This window comes from Danio rerio, chromosome 8 (assembly GCF_049306965.1).
Source record: "Danio rerio strain Tuebingen ecotype United States chromosome 8, GRCz12tu, whole genome shotgun sequence".
Classification (NCBI taxonomy): Eukaryota; Metazoa; Chordata; class Actinopteri; order Cypriniformes; family Danionidae; genus Danio; species Danio rerio.
The window spans coordinates 19,179,201-19,202,060 of record NC_133183.1 but is presented as its reverse complement, the minus strand read 5'-3'; the positions used below and the strand labels follow the sequence as shown (position 1 = coordinate 19,202,060).

The 22,860-nt window shown below is 36.2% G+C and overlaps 2 long non-coding RNA genes across 2 annotated transcripts in view; both read right to left on the bottom strand.

Moving 5' to 3' along the window:
* The window catches only part of LOC137496334 (uncharacterized), a 197,673-nt gene that overhangs the window by 134,801 nt on the left and 40,012 nt on the right, over positions 1-22,860 (bottom strand). The gene's annotated exons all lie outside the window — the stretch shown is intronic.
* LOC137496333 (uncharacterized) lies at positions 5,456-8,914 on the bottom strand. The gene is made up of 6 exons (XR_011016556.2): positions 8,591-8,914; positions 8,203-8,346; positions 7,375-7,491; positions 7,240-7,281; positions 6,833-6,919; positions 5,456-6,448 (listed from the first exon to the last, which is right to left on the bottom strand). It is a non-coding gene; the product is annotated as an uncharacterized lncRNA (long non-coding RNA).

The following is a 22,860-nucleotide window of genomic DNA, read 5'->3' as shown; positions in this document are numbered from 1 at the left end:
CAGGTAAAGAGCCTCTCTCAAACAGTGGCAGGACGCTGATAAAACAGTGCACACTAAGACTCAGGTGTTCCCCATCCACCTGATTATGCCCCTCAATGTTACAAAGCATCTGTAGAGGGAGCAAAACAGACACACAGACAGACACGGCAGACAAATGACAGCGCACCTGGCGTCATACTTATTCTCTATTTTAGAGGTCGCCACAGCGGAATGAACAGCCAACTATTCCAGCATATGTTTTACGCAGCGGATGCCCTTCCACCTGCAACCCAATATTGGGAAACACCCAGTGCTTGTGAATTGTGAGGTTCCGGAACAGATAACGGATCCGGCATGTTACCCAAGGATGGAGAGTTGTTGCGCATGAAAGTCGAAAGCGAGGGGGCGTTGGTTGGATGGCTGAAGGGTCTCGTGGATGAAGAATGAAAGTGAAGAGCCGGCTGTCGCAGACGAAAATGAAGAGGGTTGGGGAGTCGTGGAAGAAAGTGAAAGTGAACAGCGAACAGGAGAAGAGCGGTTCAGGAGGGGGATCGGTAAAATCAGGTGCTGGATCAGACTTCAGAGGTGCCAGATCTGGAATGTTCCGGCAAAAATTAAGCCCTGCACACTCATTCATTCACACACACATAAACACACACACACACGTTTTTGCGAAAAGTGGGTACATTAAATAGGTTTCCATTCATTTTATACTGTTCAAACCGTATATTGTATTGCCCTCACCCCACCCCTAAACCCAACCATCACAGGAGACTATGTACAGCTTTACTCTGAATAAACTCATCCTGTGTGATTTGCAAGCTTTAGGAGAAATGGGGACGTCACCAATGTCCTCATATTTATCCTCCTTTTTGTAATACCTGTGTCATACCCATGTTATTATACAGATTTGTGTCCTGATATCACAAAAACAAAAAATGCCACCCTTCATCTGAAGATTTTAAGCCTGATTTTTGGGCCCTACTTGCACCTTCCAGTGAATATGTACAAACCTGAAAATAATAAAATAAGTCAAAGAAGAGGGTATTAAAAAATTGTTTTAAATCTAAATTTCGTAGTGTCTGCAATTTGCATTGTGCTTTGATGAAATTAAAAACAACAACATTGCAAAATGTAGTTTTTCGGCAGTTTATATTGTGAAAGAAAATCTAATAATTTTCACCATATGAGCGGAATAGCTCTATTTAGAAAGAATGTATTATTTTAGAATGATTATGAATGATCTGATTGAAGTCTAGTCAAATACAGTTAGCTTAGATCAATTAAAGTGGAACAAATGTTTAAAATTTAATGAAGAGTGCTTTCTGTGTTTTTCTGGGAAGTCTAAAAGCATTTAGGTACAGAAAATAAACAATCAAATATAAATAAATTAGCCGCACCATGTTGGTGTTTCGTAACATCTCATTTTTACGAGGTGGGTCGTTAGCCTAACGTTCATCCCCGAATGTGGAAGACCAAGACAAGCACACATATCAACTTCCATATAAACGGCTCTGGGAGTAAGTAAATAAATAAATTAGCTCTGCTATGTTCACTGTATAATTTCAAAACAATTAAACTAAACGTTGGCATTTCATGTATGTGAAACTCGCATACTCATGTACGCTTAAACCTGCTTGGAACACAACAGGTCTTTAAAATGTTTGCAAATGATAAACTTTGCAATTAAGCCACTAAAACATATACATTCCTGTTATTACCTGGTCAACTATAGTCCCTATCTGACATCAGACATGCTGTGATGCGACTGGTGTGGATGTATGTTGTGATGTCTGCGCTGAAACAACATTGTTCCCTTTGTTTAATGAGGTGCATGATTTCATCAGGAAGGCAGCTCTGGTATTTTCCTGAAATAAGTCTGAAAACAAACAATAGCTACAGAAGCAGCGTAAATTCCAAAAAGAAAGACAATGTGAATCCATTTCACAACTCTATTCAGAAACACCAATACCATTGTCTCTTTCATTTCATCATGCATGGAGGCGTTGTCTAAAGACATGAAATATCCCATTTAAAACATCCCAGTAAAGCACACTGTACAACATAAAGCAAACGATTATGGTGATGCGCTATTGTAGCAATATTGGGCTGATATTGTGTATTCTTCACTAGCAAATGACTGTGAAAAAACATATGTGGGAAAAAAAACATTATTGACATCACCTCTCTCTCTCTTTCACTTTATTCCACTGAGTTTCTCAGTACACTATATTCAACTAGCAAACAATGATACATTCTGTAATCTATAGTTTCCCTGGAAACAAACCCTAGAAGTGAGATTTCCTTCAGGCAGGTGCTTTGCACTTCATTAGAGCCTTCCAAACTGGCGGCTATTCTATGATACATTTTATTACCAAGCGGTACAGAATTGACAGGTTAACTGTGCATAAATTCTACTTCAATAAAGATCACACTTGTCTGAGTGGCTGTACAAACGCATTAGCATTTTCTGAAAAGAAGATGGCTCTAAGCGGTGAATTTACAATCCTCAATAAGATGCAAAGAAGACTCGTTTTCACCTTCAGCTTAACCACAACTAAATTGTTTACAGTAACAAGAAGCTTATTGATTTTGAAGTAAGTAATCTACAGGCTTTTTTTCACTCATAACAGCGTATATTTAAACCAATAACTAAATTGTCAGGTACACCATGCTTGCATCCCTTTCGCCTTTAAAACCTTAATTCTTTGAGGCATAGAACGTGCTGAAAGCATGATTCTGACTGCAAATTAATGAAGCAAATCTCCTATTCTACCCCATCACAAAGTTACTCTGTTGGATTGAGACTGTGGAAGCTATTTGAGAATCTGCTTGTTAAGTCATGACAAATGGAACACTATTTCTGGTTCATTTAAATTGAGAAAATATTTGTTTATAACTTTTTTTTGTAATATAACACATTAAAGTGAATTTTATATAAAAATTTCTGGACTTGCTGCATTACAGACACCAATATTTTAACAATTTATTAAAAAAAGTTTTGTGTGTGTATATATATATATATATATATTGCGATCATGTTTTTTGAAAGAAATACTGTACATCTCTTTGTATACGTTTATTATTATCATTTGTTGTGACTCCTGTTGGAATATCAAGCAATTTCCATGCGTGTTCAATATAAAAGGTCAGGAGAGGGTTTTCTTCAATGTATAAAATATTAGTAATTTATTAGATACAAGGACAGAGCTCTGGGTCACGTTACCCCAATACAATACAAGAATTATATTCAGGAGGTTCGCAACTAACTTACCTTTCCCTGATTCCAGCATATATACACAGCTGATATTAATAGGTGGAGTTTTGGTGTAATGTCACTTATCAGTCATTCTGCAGTCCTTTAGCTGTAGCACCCAAACATACTTCCTCTTTCTGCAACCCCCTCTGCATACCAGAACTGAACAGTTAAGTGTATTTTTAACATATTTCACAACTTCTACAAGCATCATGCTACTTGTGAAATGTCTAGACTTCTTATTAGACAGCAGTCTGGAGCAAGTATGCTGGGTAATATGGTATCATAGAAAATAAAAAGATTGATTAATCTGTTGTTAGTCTAAACATTTTTCTAATAAAAAATAAAGACATAAAGGTAATTAAAATACATATTATTTTCCCCACACCTCCCATACAGTTTGATAGAGCACTTAGACACGGATGCTACTTTGCATGACATCACACTTAACAAGCGGAAAAGTTTGTTTGTTTGTTTGTTTGTTTGCTTTATTTATAGAACACATTTATAAACAACAGATGTTGACCAACGTGCTTTACAAAAAGACCAGCATACAAAATATATACTTATATATAAAATATAAGCAAAATATATAAAACAGACTAAAATTAATTATTTGCAATCAAAAAGCAAGAGACAGAAGGTGATTTTTTAGATGAGACTTAAAAGCACCCAGGGAACAACATGACCTAATATGTAAAGGCAGACGATTCCACAGACGGGGGGCTGTGGCAGAAAAAGCCCTGTCACCTTTTGATTTCAACCGTGTTTTGGGGACAACTAGCTGAAACCTGTTTTCTGACCTGATTGGCCTCAATGAAGTTTGCCAGTGAAGAAGCTCACCGATGTAAATAGGTGCCAGACTGGACTGGGAGCCAGTGAAGAGATTATAAAACTGGTGACATACTAGAATTTTTTTCTGTCCCAGTTAAAAGACTAGCAGCTGCATTTTGAACCAGCTGCAGGCGTGCAATTGATGCCTGCGAAACTCCTGAATGCAAAGAGCTGCAGTAGCCCAATCTGGACATAATAAAAACATTGATGATGGTTTCCAACTCTTTAGAAGACAGAAAAGGCTTCAATTTCAAATAAGTTCAAAAAGGAACTTATTTTCGTGTTATAAAAAATCCTGGAAGTAGCCATCTTTGTTTACTGTGGTCGTAAAGAGATGGATATGGTCAGCAACAATACTCAGGTGTAACATTTGAACAATGCTCAGATGAAAAATTCCATTACACCACCGGCAGCCTAAACCATTCATAAAAGACAGGGTGGATCCATGATTTCCTGTGGTTTATGCCAAATTCTGACCCCAGCATTTGAATGTTGTGGCAGAAATCTCAACTCATCTGACCAGACAACCTTTTTGTATCTACTATCAAATTTTGGTTAGCCCATGCCAATTGTAGCCCATGGTTTCTGTACTTAGTTGACACCAGTGTCATTTATTAGCTCTAACCAGTTAGCCGCATGTCTGGCCATTCTCCTTTGACCTCTGGCAGTTTTGCTCACCGGACTGCCACTGACTTATCTCTGGCTGTCTTACAATTACTAACATAATCACCACTTTCAGAGCCACTTAATTCACTCATCTTACCCATTCTGGTGCTTGGTTTGAACTTCAGAAGATCCTTTTTTACCACGTCTATAATCCTAAATCTACAGTAGAACAGTTGTACCTAAAATAGGGCATGTGAATATCTTTCATGCATATTACAAGTATTCAGTTTTTTGGTGTTCATTTCGATAGTTCATTTGGTTGCAGTATTTGAAACCAGTTGCACAAAGCTTATCAGATCAGACCAAGAAGTGTATAGATCAGAGTGATGTTTGCTTTGTCATTCAATAAAGAGTGTAGATTGAAGCTAAACATTTTTTTAGAAACTTTCAAAATCAGAAATTTGAAAATGCACGAGTTCCAACAAATGTTTTCCTGATTACTAGTGCATGCACTGTTAGACATTTCAAAGGGTTTTTACAGTAACTTACTGGCAACACTGTTGCCAGTAAGTTACTGTATTTTAGATTTACAGTATACAACTGTAAATCCATTTACAGCATGTTACCGTAGTGTCTGAAAATGGTTAACTACTGTAAAAACCTAAGTTAACAGTTAGCTACTGTAAACCTTTTAATTTTGTCCTAAATATTTTATAATATAATTTTATTAATATTATTTTAATACTATAGACCTAAAAAAGACACAATTACAAAATATTAACAAAATAAACACTCTTTATTTAAAACATTGGAGATGCTTAAAACAAGCTTAAAAATGTGTAAAAACATTACATTGCAATCATTCAAAATATTTTATTTTAAGAAAAAAAACATTGAAAATGACAAAGCACATTAACATACATGTACAAAACTAATTTAAGTGTCTGACCTGCATATTGTTGAGAAAAAAAACCCCAATTGTACTAAGTACTACTGACATTAAACCAGACACAATTACAAAATATTCCATTCTTTAAAACATTAATAATGCTTAAAGCATTTAAGGAAAATGTGTGAAAATTACATTAAGCAATAAAATCAACACATTAAAAATAAATAAATCACACAAAGCACTAGAACATACATGTACAATAAAAATTTAAACTTCTGAATTGCATATTGTTGGAAAAATAAATATTTGTAACTATTAGCCGACTCAGAAACAACCCAACTTTAAAATATTACTAATTCTGGTGTCAAATGCTCAACAAGGTCTGAATTCACATGTTCAAATGCAATTCATCTTTATTTCTATTGCACTTTTACAATGTAGATCAATGATGTCAAAGCAGCTTAACATAGAAGTTCTTGTAAATTGAAGCTGCTTCAGTCCAGTTTTCAGAATTGAAGCAGTAAATGTTACTGCTGAAAGTCCAAACACTGAAGAGCAAATCCACCGATCCACCAATCGTAGCCAAGCGATCCAGTGGCGACAGTGGCATGGAACAAACTTCACCAACTGACGAAAGTGTAGAATAAAATCCCTTAAGAGATACCAGGCTCAGTTGGGCACGACCAGTTCTCCTCTAGCCAAACTTGTGCAAGGCCGCAGTCTAGGCACCGGAGGCTTGAAAGTTCACCAGCGGGTGGTCAGGCTGGCCCATTGGATCAATGCGGAAACTCATTGATCACGTGTGTCTTTTAGGATTCACTCCTCCATGACCACCACAGCATCTGGTCAGGATTTGGCCCAGTCCAGGATTATGAAGAACTCTGGATAAGGACAAACAGACTAACATAAGCATAGAAGAAGCTTGTTTAAAAAAAATAAATCATATACTGGTTAATTATTTTGAAGCATGGCAGCTAGGTTGGGGTAGCTTTCAGCTGGTACTGAGCAACTGGCTCCTGCTCATAACCTGCTCACTACCATGTTTAAAAGATAACTAACCAGAATGTCCTGTTTATTTTTTTCCCTAACAAGGTTTTACAAAAACATTGTAGCATTTGTGATGGGTTGATTCACTGCAGGACAGATTAGACTATTTGTTTTATGTATTCCTAATAAACTAAAACTGACTGAATACTGATACAATTATTGAGAGTGTCTCACCTAATCCAAGTTCTAAGTTAGCTGGTGAAAGAAGGATAACTCACTGTTGTTCATGGTTGTCATTCTCTTCACTACTTCTCCTGCCTTCTTCTGGCTCACTCTGGTTGTTGCTGTGCATTTTGTTTCATCCTCTGGAATTATTTATACAAAAAATTTTATTATTTTATTTATTGCAAAATATTTAGGCAACATGAAATGGGGAAAAAGACATTTAATACATAGACAAATGCATGTATCCCAATACTAATTATTGTATTTTGAAATGTCTGACCCATGACAGACCTCAATCTGCTCAAAAATATTATAAACAAAGATGAAAAAAAACCTACTAAATGGTTTAATAAAAAAGGGAAAAAGATTTTTTTATTTAGCTAGCAACTAAACATGTGACACATTTTGTATTAAAAGTAACATTAATATATTGAGAAACAAATAGATGTACAGTACTTACTGTTGTATGAGGTCCAGTTTGCACAGGCAGGCTCCCAGTATTCTATATTGAGACCATAAAAAAGCCAAAAATACAGATAAGAATACCATGCTACAATCCACAACCTCCACACAACTTTTTTTTTTATTTGTTTACCTTGGTTGCTTACTGGTCTTGCTTATTTTTTAAGCATAAGGCTGTGCTGATCAAGATGTTCCTCCGAAATGCTGTTTGTTTCTTCAGACAAAACCTGCTGCTGTGCCAGTGCCATATCTAAACAGAAAAAAATATAATGGTAACAATTATGTTAAACCAAATGTCAAGAGTTGTGATAAAAAAATAATTAGCAAACAATAAATAGCAAAAAGGTGGTTATTAGCATAATGCATAGAGGTAAAATTGGTTTTATATTAGCAGATTCAGACTTCCCCCTTAATAATTTAATTTCATAAAAGTATTATTTGCAAACTCTAAATAGCGAAATCATTTTAGCAGCTATTGACTATCAAAGTACAACATGCTCACGGTCAAATAAACAGTGTTAATGTTGATTTCAAGTCATACTGGCATGCTAATTCTGATCGAATATTCAAAGTAACTTGGTAAACAGTATAGAGTCTTCTAAATTAACGAATGTGCGAATATAAAACCAACTTTACCTCTATGCATATTGTATAGATTTACGTTAACGTTCTTATAGGTTACGTCGCGATGTTATTTTCTCAAGCTAACGTTATAAGTTACTCTAAACCAGAGAAAAATAAGTTCACAACATCTAATATATATAGTATAAATCAATATAAGTTAAACGTTGCACGTTAAAATGAGTTTGAGTCCAATTCAGTATAAACTTAGCTCAGTTTAGCTAACAGTTAACATTACCATTTTAAGATCGCTTCAGCCAATGTTGCCGAGCAAACAAATGCTAATAGAGGTGCTCAAATCAATGTCGACTGTTGTCAGCACAGACAGACGCGCTTTTACCTGGATTATTTGATGGTCTTTCATTCATATTCTTCTGGGGGAAAACACTCTCTGCCGGACCGTTGTCTCGTGCTAAGTGTCCTCCAAAACTGTCTGCATACCTCTGGTTCCCTCCTAAACCAAAACCCGCTGCAACACCGGTTCCTATGTAAATAAATAAAAAGATATGACGAGAACAATGGCTATAGTCATAAACAGTCTTATTTAAAGTAATAGTAGTGTTAATGTAATAAATTAAATAAAGGTAACATCTTAATAGATGATATATTTCTCAAATGGGCGAAATAACGCCAAGCCAGAGAAAATAATAATAGCCAACTTTATACTTTACTTTGTTTTATTCTCGTCCACAAAACATTCTGTAAAATGAAACACTGCCTCAGCTTACCAGAGTAAAGTTTGTTAAATCCAGTATGTTCTTCAGGCACACTAATAAATTGTCCTCCAGAATTGCTCCAGGGTCCTCAGGCAAAATGTGGTGCAGAGTAGTCGAATCGCCGCAAGGTGGCGTTGAAGCAGTTGTGGAAAATACAGTATAATACACGAATTTTTACAAATACAGTACATCGCTGTATATGTTGTTCGACGTCACACCAAATTCCCATAATGCAACGGTAAATACAGTTATTTACCGTAAAAGGAATTTGCAGTATTACACTGGGTGAAATACAGTAAATAACTGTGTAATTTACAGAAATGTCTAACAGTGTGTCTTTGATTGTGATTCTTTAATTGTTGTTCAATTAACATTATATATTAAGTTTCTGTGCCTTAAATGGTTCGCCAACTGAATAATGCTTAATTTCCTTGCCAAAGCCAATATTCACATTCAATCAGGTCTTGAGTAAGTTGTTTGTACTCATACCGCTGATAGTCACTCATGATAGTTATCTATTTCCTATCCAAAGGTGATTTGATCACTGAAATACATAAACTAAGCAAAAAACTTAGAGTTGCCAGGTGTGTGTTGGTGTGTGTCTGAATGAGCTGTCTGTATTTTTACTTCTGTGCTGAATGTGCAATTGATCTGCAGTTGTAACAATGACATGCTGTTATAAAGACGTTTAATAGGAAATCAATCCACCACTGTGCATTTGTTTGTCTAATCGAACCCGGACAAAACTGACAGGTTAAATCCTGCAGGTCTGCACAGACGCTTGTTTACACTGTCGAAACACATATTCTATACACAGAAATTAATATATAAAAAATAGATCTCACATTGAGTACAGTCAAGCAGGTTCCCTTAACCCTGTGAAGCCTGACATAAAATAAGAACAAACTTTGGTTTAAATAGAATATGGTAAAAGATTGCATTTGCAATGTCTTTTAGGTGCTTTTTATATATTAAAATTGTATATAAATTTTCATATATATACAGTTGAAGTCAGAATTATTAGTCCCACTGTTTATTTTTTCCCCAATTTCTGTTTAACGGAGAGAGAAAAAAAATTCTTCACATTTCAGAAACATTAATACTTTTAATAACTCATTTCTAATAACTGATTTATTTTATCTGTGCCATGATGACAGTACATAATATTTGACTAGATATTTTTAAGACACTAGTATACAGCTTAAAGTGACATTTAAAGAGCTCATATTATCCCTGAAATAGGGTCATATCTTGGTTGTAAGGGTCTCCAACAACAGTTTAATATGCATGCAAGATCAAAAAACACTTTCATGGTCTTATAATCTGCATTTATTTTTACCTAATTATTCCAGCGTCTCCCGTATGAATCATCCAGTGATTCATTTGTTCCCAAACCCCTCCTTAGCGCGAAGCTAATCTGCGCTGATTGGACCGATGACAGTCTGTTGCGATTGGTCGACTGCCTTCAGTCAGAGAGTGAAATGCCCAACAGCTAATCAGCAATATAAAAGTAATCACAGTGCATACACGCTCGATAGTGTAGGCGTGGATTTTAGCTGCCAGTGGGTCAATGTAAATACAGACGATGGACTTGAAAATACAGACGACTAACTATTTTATTGAGCAAAAACTCCAAAAACTGTTGAGGAGATCTCCTAGCTTGTCTCACTCTGCTCTTTTCACAGACACACACACAAACACACATATTGCCCTCGTCCTTGCGCTCGCGCACACACACACAAAAACACACACACACCTCCGGACGACAGCCCGCGCGCACACACACACGCACGCACGCACGCACGCATGCACGCACGCACGCACGCACACACTACCCTCGTCCATGGAGCTCCATAAACAAAGCAGCACGCGTCGCGTTTTTAACGTGACTTGCACACGATAAGAGAATATAGCCAGTTAACCTGATACACACGCGGTTACAAGTAACAAATCACAACTAAATACATTTGCAAGCTAGAGTAAACGAGGCAACAACTTTAATCGCACGTACTTACACTTGAGAAATGGAGGAAGAAACCCATCCTGACGTCCATCAGTAAGTTACTCTTTACTGATCCTTCCTTTAACAAACGCCGATGAAGTATTCTTTGTAGCATATAGTTTGCAGAAGTTTCCATAGTTTCCAACTGCTTGGCTATAATGCTGAGGTTTCATCTTTGGGTAGAGACTCGATAATATCCATCTGCAGTGTGACTTTAATCGACCTGCATGTTTTTGTGTGTGTGGGTGTGTGTGTGTGTCTGGGTTTCTATGTCAGAGGGCGGGGCCGCAGGTTTGAAATCTCCCGGGTTTGCACGTGCACGTGAATAACTTGGTTTCGTTTGTACGTCATGGCGAAACACCTAATGACTCGGTATCAAGGCGACTCGTTTGAAGCACTATGAGTTGACTCTTTTATAGATGAATCAACAGTTTTAAACACTGTACTCTTACAGATTTAAGCCTTAGCTGGATACTTCACTTCACTTAGAGCTGTGTTACACACTACATGAAGGGGAATTTTCAAAAACCCATAATATGGGCTCTTTAAAGTTTTAACTAGGTTAATTAGGTTAACTAGGCAGGATAGGGTATTAAGGCCAGTTATTGTATAACAATGGTTTAATCTGTAGATTATTAAAAATATTTAGCTTAAAGGGGCTAATAATATTGACCTTAAAAAGGCTTTTATTCTAGCCGAAATAGAAGAAAAAAAATATTATTAGACATACTTTGAAAATTTTCTTGCTTTGTTAAACATCATTTGGAAAATATTTAAAAAAGAAAAAAAATCATAGGGGGGCTAATAATTCTGACTTTGACTGTATATAAAACAGAAGAGAGTGTGACGTTAATGCAGGGCAGACAGCTCCTCCTGTGGTGAGTTGTAACAGCTTGCTCTCCACTCGGCTGCGTTAAACAGCTAATTAAGCACTGAGGCATAATGAATGCGACTCCATGCGAATCCCAGAGGATCTTGCCAGCCACAGCAGCGATGAGAGAGGTCAAAGGTCACACTACACCCACAGGCACGACAGAGATGTGCATCGCTGCGCTACACACATTCGCTGTGTACAACTATGACTAAACAATTACACAGACGTCTGTGCGGGTCAGACGGAGACAATATTAGTGCTATACCATATATGATTCATATATAAAGCACAATGAATAAGGATGAGAAATTTATTTCTTTTCTCTCTCTCAAGCACCCAGAGGCCTCATGTTTTATTTAACTGTTATCAAGATAATCAAGATATCAAGAGTCTTAATGACCAGAATCAGAATTCTGGTATCCTCAACATATACATGTATGACTGGTATTATGTGGGACATAAAAAAGATAAATGTTTTCGTTCAACCCTTTTCCTGCAGTTAACGAGGGAAAACACTTTCCTGTTATAGACGAGTTTTACGGTAATCCGTGTTTTAGGCGTATTATGGTAGGGAAGCCCTAATGCATGTCCTATGTGGGAAGTACAGGGTGTCAGATGCTCAGGGGAATAAAGTCTGAGAGAAAGTAAGAGCGTAGATAAAAATAAGAGTTATACAACCTTACTTGCCTACCATTTTGTATCTGTTTTAGATCTTGTCTTGACAAGAGACCAAAATAAAGAAACTTTGTTTTTATGTTTTGTGTCAATGTCATAGTGGCAGATTGCACGCCTAACATAGTAGGCTACCGAATAAATATGGTAAATTTTATATATATATATATATATATATATATATATATATATATATATATATATATATATATATATATATATTAGTGGTGGGCCGTTATCAACGTTAACGTGCTTCGTTAACACGAGAATCTTATAGCGCAAAAAAAATATCACCGTTAATCTATTCTTAAAGTTGGGTTGGAAGCTGGGTCTATTCTACGCAAGCTATAACGACTTCACTTTGATATTTTAGCACGGATGTAAACCTGACCGATGAGCCGTCTGACAAAACCTTGCCCTTCTGAATCAAATCAGAAGGATGCCTTACTTTAACTGCAGTTTCAGTTTCACTTTAACTCATAAACATTTTATTCATGCCCCTGTGACAAACTGGGGTATTGGATGCAAATAAGGAGTAAGGACTGGTGAGAGTGTTATGGAATTTAATAACGCACGCCAAATGGAAAGAAAAAACTTCCGCATTTCGCGATGCGTGTGTGTTTGTGTGTGTGTGTGTGTGTGATTCTTTTACTGACAGCCGCGTGTGTGGATCTTGTCGGAAAATATGGTGAAAAGCCCTACATGACAATAATAGTTTGATCTATCTATCTATCTATCTATCTATCTATCTATCTATCTATCTATCTATCTATCTATCTATCTATCTATCTATCTATCTATCTATCTATCTATCTATCTATCTATCTATCTATCTATCCATCTATCTATCTATCTATCCAATTTGCCCAATTTTTTTAACAATCATGGTTTGTTGTGGATAATCAAAAACATACAGCTGAAGGGGTGCAATAATGTTGACCTTAATTTCTTTTTTTATGCAAAACTGCTTTTATTCTAGCTGAAATAAACAAATAAGTCTTTCTCCAGTAGAAATTTTATATTTTAGAAAATACTGTGAAAAATCCCTTGCTCTGTTAATAATCATTTGGGAAATATTAGAACAAGACAATTCACATAGGAGGGTAATAATTTTGACTTCAACTGTATATTTTGGCTACTGATTTTTTCTTCTTCTTTTAATTCAGCAGTGATGCTGTAATATTTGACTGTAAAGACACCTATAATATTCCAATAAGTGTTCTGCTTCACACAGTGTTCTTTTGAAATTTATAATCATCAAAGAATTATAAAAAGTGCATCAGAGTTCCGCTTAAATTTTAAAGAGGTCCTATTATGCTTTTTACACTTTTAACTTCCTTTAGTGTGCAATGTTGACGTTTTGAGCTTGAAAGTCACTCCAAAGGGAGTTGTTCACTTTATCACAAAGCACTGTTTAACTCACTCAAATACCTTGATTGTAGTCCTGAGTTTGCTTCTGGGAATATACATGTCACAATATCCTGAATTTAAATAAATCCAAGTTGAGTGTGTAGTGGAGTGTGTAGTGATTGTTCTTTGGTACATTTTCTATGACTTCATTTTCAAGATACTCTCTGTCACACATCTAATATATTACTACACGTGACTTTCTCCCCAACTTTTTTCTTTCACAGACATAACTAACTTTGTGTGAGCTTGTGTGTTTTTTGATGTGTTTTTTACTTAACATAGTCTGTATTTGAAAGAGTTTTTTTAATACTCACATGACATGCCGTCCAACAGTCTTTCTGTGTTCACTTTGTTTGTGCACCCACTCAGAAAACTGTGTATTCAGTGTTTAAATTGACAAGTATTTATTGATCAATGGACAAGCTATACAATGAGCATGTTTATTTTGTTGTGATTACACCATTTGTGTTGAGAATTGGCATTTACAGCAGTTTACCGTAAATATTTTCAGTTTATCGTAAATTTTAACAAAAATGTATTCTCTTCTGACAAACACAGCTGCCATTTTTCTGTACATTTTACATTTTACAGTTTATAAAAATGATCTGTATGACATTTTGAGCTGAAACTATGATGGTCGAGAGACCACTTAACATGCTTCAATAAAAAAAAACAAAAAAAAACATGCAATTACAAAAAACGCCAGCAAATTAAAAAAGGATCTTCATCTGTTTGACAGCACATGTGCTGCATATCCTCACTGTGCTGCATTTTCAACGTAAACAAATTGATAAAACGTACTGCATTTTCTCACAATGCAAACAATTTTACGAAAACTCGCTGCAACATTTGCAAATACACTGTAACACAACGGAAATGTTTCATGTGGACCCAAGAATGTGACTTACGCAGCGGTGCTGTGATTATTGCACTTTGAAGTTGTAGGTGATCTTTAAAAAAGTTTTTTGTTTGTTTATTTTAACATCCTGATTCCCTTGTATTTTATTAGCCTAAATAACCATAACCTAAATAGCAGGGTCTGTCACGTTTTAGGGTCTTCCTAAAACATTTCAATTGTGTTCCAAGCTATTTGAAAGTATTGTGAGAAAATGCAGCACTTTTTCGTAAATTGTTAGCGTTGTGATAAAATGCAGTACGTTTTATTAATTTGTCTGTGTTGTGTGAAAATGCAGCTCATTTTTTAAAAATGAGCATTGTGAGAATTTGCAGCAAGTTTGCTGTCAAACGGATGAAGACCTTTTCTCAATTTGCTGGCGTTTTTTTTTTGTGGTTTTTTGTAAGCTTTCTCGGCCATTGTATAAACCTTCAAATATATTTTTTGGGGACACTTGTGACTTAAATGACATCTTTTGAATAGAGCATAGCACGGTGCTTGAAAATAAAACAGAAACAAAATGGACAAGGGTTGTATTGGTGTATACACTGTAAGAAAAGCCTGGTTGCCTTAAATTTTTAAGCTGAATCAAATTAACCTTATGAGTCCATTGAACTTATATTACAGTAAATTGACTTAAAACAGCTTGCATAACTTATAAAATTAAGTTAGAACATGATTAACTTAGTTTAATAAGTTACAATGACATAAAACATTTGCTGTTACGTCAAATTGATTTATCATTTTGATCACTGATCATTTTTTACAGTGTAGGCTTTGTATTAGCCTATAATAAAAACCTCATTAATAAAGATATAGCGCTTCAACATAACTTTACCATCTGCATTTGTACGTTATTAACATATTGTGATGGTAGGAGGTGCAAAAAATACTCCACTCTCATATTTCAGTCAACAACAGATAAACTGACCCTACACTGTCCCAAATGTGTTTATTCCTCAGAACTCATGTTGTCACAGAAACGTTTAATCAACTATTCTTTGGGAAACTGTCAAGACCACATCAGTTTAAAAAACATTCAGATGTTCCCACAGTAATTATTGAAATATTCCATTAAAGCTACCTTAAAGCTGAAGTCATTTTTGACAGCAACTTAAAAAAAAAACATTGCAAGAAACAGCCCAGAGCTTCTGGGTGGTAAATGGTGCTACACACTCATAACCTCGGGCTGGGAAAGGAAACATGTTTTTTGCTCTGTTACCTTTGCATTCCAAGCCATGACATGCTCCATCCTGCCCACCTGGATGAAGCTGAAATATATATGTGTGTGTGTATGACTTTTAAGATAATAGTAAACTGCTAGTGTTCCAATAGTCTTTTTCCACTATCAAACCAGTGTGAGCAGGGGATGACAATGAGATGGATGGAACTTTAGAAGCCTTAGACTTTGAACAATGAGGTCAAAATCAAGCTGCGTTTCCACTGTTGGAATAGTAGCCCAGAGGTCTGGCTTTAAATCTGGAATTAGCATGCCTCTACATATTATTTCACCAACAAGCGCAAGTTGAATGACAACTTGATCACAAAAAAGACAAAAATCTACAAAAAGGCTACAAAATTGATATATAACTGGAGTAAATGTTATTCAGGAACATGAGTATCAATAAAGATAGGAAAGAGACAGAATGAGACCACTTATGTGTATATGGTATTAATCATATAATGCAATTTTCTAATAAACTATGAAGTTTTTGTAAACAGTCTCTGGCATTTCAGCACATACAGAATAATGTGTATTTATTATAGCATTTTTATCATACTGTGAGTAGCCTTTAGCATGTTTCTAAAGGTGCTGTTGATTTGAATTTTTTACTGAATGTTGGCAACAAGCAGAAAACCAAATATGCAAAAAAAAAACAAATCTATTCACAACATAGGCTCATTCTGAAAACATACCCCTCACTTCTGGAGATCACAAATTAAGTAGCAAGAAGTACCTATAGCTGCATTTCATCCTTAAAATGAATGCTACGGTAGGATGCTGTTCCTTTTCGAGCTACCAGATGACCGCGATTACCTCCGTATGGATGGCTTTCCCGATAATCCCAGTTTAGTTCGCCATGTGCATCGGCGGACTTGATACGCAGAGAGGTTTTAATCACAACAACAAGGATCGAGGCTGATGAAGAACGGTTCCTGAAAGCAGGTTAGACAAAAACAGAATCCAAAAAACAAAATAAACAAGTAAATAACAGGTTGAGAATATGGCGAGGGCTTTTCTTTCTCTGGATTGCTTTTTGATACATTGTTGTTTGGGTTTAGGGAAGTGGGTGTATGGGTCAATCTGTTCTTTAGAAAACATTATTGGTTGGGTTTAAGGAAGGAGGAGGGTGGGTCAGATGGGTGCTGTAATCGACATTGGCCTCTGGTGGATTTACGCAAGATAAGCAGGTATACGAATGGCTCTCGCGAGAGAAATTTGAGATCTCAAAAAGCGTACACAGTGGCCTCTGGTGTATGCGCAAACACAAAAACTGCAAGAAAACATAGCTCCTGTGACGTGTTTGGCACTCTCCAGAAATTTATATATATAGCGTATATAGCGGTACGTTTTCAGAATGAGCCAATTTCTTTACGAATGAAGTTCTGAAATGACACAGGGAAAAAGTACTGAACACATGACGAAAGGGAGGTGTAGAAAGGCAGTGAAAGCCAAGACAGCAGCTGAAATCTCTCAGTAGTTATTCAGCAAAACATGAAAAACAAGGTTGTGTTCAATCCTAATTCCCCCATCACATCTCTACTTCCACAAAACTAAAAGTTTGGAATGGCATGAGAATATAATGATAGGATTTAAATTTTGTAGGACTATATATACTAATAAAACATTGATTTTCATTGATAAACCATTCACTTTTTCAAGAAAAATATATTTAGCACCATAAATATCGAACAAATCCCCACTGCTCTGTGAACTTGTTAGCAGATTCCTGTGAACAAGTAGCATAGGGCATCGCCCTCAGTCATGGCCTGTCTGTCAGGCCTGGTGCTACATTGGCACTCTGCCATAGAAGACAGAGGGCAGGAATCCGATGCGTCTCAAAAAATGTTAGTTAAGCTCCTTCCTCAGCCCCGAATACGGGACTTGATTCTTTGGGACAGATGGAGCAGCTCGGTGCCCCGTCAAAATGCCTATGGTCTTGCCAGGGGGATTGTGATTGCAGTCTATGCCCCCTCCATGAACAAGCTGGCATCTGTGAGCATCTCTTATGATCTGATCCTCACCGGACCTTCCTGGGCCCCAGGGATGCCTGCTATCCCTCCCAGTGCCAGTTAGAGCTCTCTGACCCGCCCGTAGCCCCAGGCAAACCTCCTGTGATCAGGGCCGACATGGCAGGGGACCTGGCATCATTCCCTCCAGAAGGGAACGGTGGTGATCTGCCAGGCTGATCCGTCCTTTAAAGAACTGCAAGGCTGGACAGACTGTGTTTGCACTGACTGCAGGCTGTGACTTGTACCAATTTTTGGTTGGACTTCGTAAAAGGACAGATCATCTTTGAACATTTTCTTTTAATATTTAGATAATATGTTTATGTATACACATCCATCTATCTGGTGTAAAAAGAACTTTTATTCAGAAATTAATATTAAATGACAATTAATTGCAAATAGTATGGTATTTGGTGAGACAACGAGGCGCAGTAGGTAGTGCTGTCGGCTCACAGCAAGAAGGTCGCTGGTTCGAGCCTCGACTGGGTCAGTTGGCATTTCTGTGTGGTGTTTGCATGTTCTCCCCGCGTTCACATGTGTTTCCTTTGGGTGCTCTGGTTTCCCCCACAAGTCTAAAGACATGCGGTTCAGGTGAATTGGGTGAGCTAAAATTTTTCGTAGTGTATGAGTGTGAATGAGACTCTATGAGTGTTTCCCAGTGATGGATTGCAGCTGGAAGGGCATCCGCTGCGATAAGTTGGTGGTTCATTCTGCTGTGGCGACCCCAGATTAATGAAGGGACTAAGCCGAAACGAAAATGAATGAATGAATGAGTTTATTTATTTTCTTGTAAAACATTTTCTGAACCCATTAGCAGTTTTTCAACTATCAGACCAAATGGTTCTGTTTGCTTGACCATTTCATTCAGTGCTGATCCAGTTGAGTCAGCATGGAAACAGTTTCATTTTCCACTGTGGTGCTGATCACAGAACTCTTTGGAATGTAATTCAAACAGTGTTGGGTAAGTTACTAAACAAGTAATTAATTACCTATTACATCATTAAAATTGTATTCAAATTACATTTATAATTACAATCCTTAAAAATGAACTTAATAAGTTACTCAGTAAGTTATTTAATTACTTGACTAAACACTACATATTCAATGTACAAATACACTGGCAATTCAACTAAAGGCCACAAAGACAATAGAAATTAAACTTTTTTAATGAATCCTTTTCACAAGACTGTTATAATGTGTTTAACGATCATCATAATGTTAAATCCTTGAAAAGTTTTAATATTTTGATTTTTAAAAATCGAATGAACATTTATATGTATTTATGTACAAATTATATCATCTTTGCGTCAAATAAAAAAAAAAACGAATTACCGCTAATGTAAGGTGTTCGTTATGTAGCATCTATAGGGCTGAGAGTAAATATAACGTTATTCACTCCTCTAGCCATTATCAGTAGAACACAATTTTTTTTCCTTTTTTACTGAAAGTCTTGAGAACACCATCATGGAGTTTTTCTTTTATTATTTCAGCCAACAGGATTGTTAAAAAAAAATATTTGTTGTACTCTCCCATTCACTGCTCTCTATGACGCCTTCCGCAACTGAGAAACCTGGAAATGTGAAAAGCGTCTATTCTTTAAATCTAAGTCAAACAGCACATTATAGCATTATTGTAAAAATGTAGCACTTTAAGAATAATAAACATTATATGTATCAAAGCACAAGACACTTCAAAGCAATGACACAATATTTAATGCATGCCATATATTAACATAAATTTGACTCAGTTCATTTTTCTCAAGCATGTTTAATCAACTTAATAAATGAAATACTCTGCTTCTCTTGATCCATAACTGTTTAGTATGTTCAGTATTTAAACAAGTAATGTAATAAGAAACTGTAATTAAATTACCTGAAAATTAAAAGTAATTACTTTCTGCGAAAAAGTAATCTAATTACAGTAACTAGTTACTTTGTGACTAATAACACCCAACACTCAATTCAAATGTGTCAGTCATTGCCTTAATTGGTAATGTAAGTTTAATGTAAACAGCGAAATTAATTATGACAGGATATTTCTGTTTTCAGGGCTTTTTCCTTATATATACTTAGTCAAATAACAAAACAAAACATAAATAAATAGCGATCTTCTGCCTAGCCACCAGTGGAGAAACTGTCATCCAGACAAAAAAAGTGGTGCTCACATTCAATCTACCAGTCCTGGATTCTAACCATACCTAGAATTCCAGGCTGAGAACAGTTAGTATTCATGCCTTATCAGTAGGCCCAGACGGAATCTGCGCGCACAGAATTTTGCAGAATTTAATCATTAATTCTGTTTATTTACTTGAGTAAATGTGTAAATTTGAATTTATTCAGTTTTTATTCAGTAATTTATTACTTTTTATTTCATATATTAAGGTTTTAATTATGATATTCAGCTGGATACTCCCAAAATTATTCCGCAGAAATCTGCAGATTTTTACCAAAATTCTCTGCAGAAATAGCAAAAAACGTCCACAGATTCCGTCTGGCCCTGCCCAGGCTCACGTGGAAACACAACTGGAATCGTATGTGACAGTTCTTAGGTCAGTTCGACATGTTAGCCAAATAGCAGATTTTGTTTTTATGTTTAAATATTTCCTGGTAGTTCATTCCGATGTGGCGACCCCAAATTAATAAAGGGACTAAGCTGAAAAGAAAATGAATGAATCAATAAATATTTTCATCTAATTTATTAGTTAGTCTATAATTTTTTTTAAATTTAAATTTAAAAAAAAATTAATTATCCCTTCCATTTAATAGCTTGTGTTTCATATCAGTTTGTTGGTTGTTGATGTTCTTGTTGGTTATGTTGCTTCTGCTGTTTCTCCTGTGCCATAGAGTAGCTTTTTGTTTCGATTATTGATTCATGGAACTGGAATAAAGAGCTACTGCCTCAGCTCTAGTTTGCTCTTGCAACTTGCTCTGATAATTATAACAACTATTAATTACCACATTTAATATAACATTTATATTAGTCCTTATTAGACCTCACTTTAAGATTCTGCATATTTAAGTAAACAATCACAAAAAGGAGGCACTAACAGGAGGCAATTTTACAGCTTTGCTTAAAGTCTAAAGTCAGGGACGAGTGACAGCATGTTTTCTTTCATTTTCCCATTTCGTTTTTGCTTTTAAAGCGATGTTAGTTTATTCATGCCACCCACTGTCCCTCAGGAGAACAGAAATCAAGCAAAAATTATTTCAGCTGTCATTCATAGACCTGACCCATGATGAAAATGCATCATTTTATCCGAATTATGAGAGAAGGCAGCTTTCAAACAGCTTTGACAGAAAAAAAAAAAAAACTTGAGATGTCACCCCTGCCATACCCCGTGCCCTGAACCATGCTTTCCCATTGTTCTTTTTTCAAAAGACATAACCGAACACGATGACAAGACGGTCATGTACACATCATTCTCATTTTCTGTATTTTTCGCTATCTGTCCATCTCAAATGAAGGCATCCACCTCCCCAGAGCTGAAGGGATGAGTGGAGAAAATGAGAGCCATCTGTGGTGCCCCATAGTGCAGAGATGATTGCTGTGGAGCATTCTCTCTCCAGCACCAGGGCTTCCATCCTGGCCAAAAATAATGCTCGTTTCAGCTCTTACACAAGACAAAAGGCACAGTTCGCATTCATATCATGCCATACACAGAATGAGGAAACATGTATGTTATCATACAAATAGTTATGGACGAGTACAAAATGTCCTAGAGTGCTCTGCAGTTATTGGGCGTCTCTTAGGAAGTCTGTTTGCATGATGTATCCGTCTGACAGTTGAGGAAAAAGGACCTGAAAGTGAACTGCAGCATTTATCGTCTGTAAGAACAGACAGCATGTATTTAACATTCATTCTGATTTCAGTTACGAGACACCGCCACCCATTCATCTTGGAATCGATTAGATATTGTGCTGTCATGAATTATGACAGTGTGGAAGGGCCGAACGCATAATCAATTGACATGCTAATTACGGTTATTGTGCATTTTTCACTAGACTGACAGATCGCTCTCGGAGGAGCTGCTAGTTTAAAGGGACAGTCCACCCAAAAATGGATAGCAGAAGACTGTAGACCCAATGACATTAGGTTTATTATTGACACATTTCTTTTTTAACATTTGAATTATTGTGGACTTTATTTAATGATTTAATTAAATCTCAGTAATCAAAACTTCTATCAGTATTTGATTACGGAGATATGCACGCACCTCTTAATGCTTTAAAAAACTGGATATTGTTTATGATAGTGCCTTAAGATTTGTCACTGGTTCAAGTGAGCGCACACATCACTGTAATTTATATGACAGAATGAACCTTATTACAGTTAAGAAGAAAACAACATATATAGCTTTTATTTTTAAAGCTGTAATTAGTTAACAGTATATATCTAATTTGTTGGAGTACTGTTCAGATACTTAGAATAGCAGATCAGCAGATATACTCTTACTTAAGATGTCATTTTTTTTACACAGTTAGGTTGATCTGCATTCGCTAAGTATGATCCATGTGTAGGGAATGAGCTTCACGTATACTACTCATTCATTCATTCATTCATTCATTTTCTTGTCGGCTTAGTCCCTTTATTAATCCAGGGTCGCCACAGCGGAATGAACCGCCAACTTATCCAGCAAGTTTTTATGCAGCGGATGCCCTTCCAGCCGCAACCCATCTCTGGGAAACATCCACACACACGTTCACACACACACTCATACACTATGGACAATTTAGCCAACCCAATTCACCTGTACCTCATGTCTTTGGACTGTGGGGGAAACCAGAGCCCCTGGAGGAAACCCACGCGAAGGCAGGGAGAACATGCAAACTCCAAAATATTTTAAAGACAAATCAATTAAATCAAGTCAATTTAGAACAGTGCACGTTTTAACAAGTGATTATGATATATACAGTACTACTTTTGTGTGTGTCTGTGTTGTGACATGTTTGTCCTATGCTGCCTGTCTTGACCAGGACTCCCTTGTAGAAGAAGTTTTTTTATCATTCCTGGTTAAAAATAAATAAAAAATGCTTGCCTAAATTACTCTAATTTGAAATTGTAAAATTACTTCCCAAACATTGTACATTTTCTCTGAATTATATAATGATAGATTTTTAATTAATAAAATGATAAATGTTTCTTAAAAAAAGCAGCTTTGATGTCTGTTACATTTTTTTATAAAGTAGTAACTCAGCAGA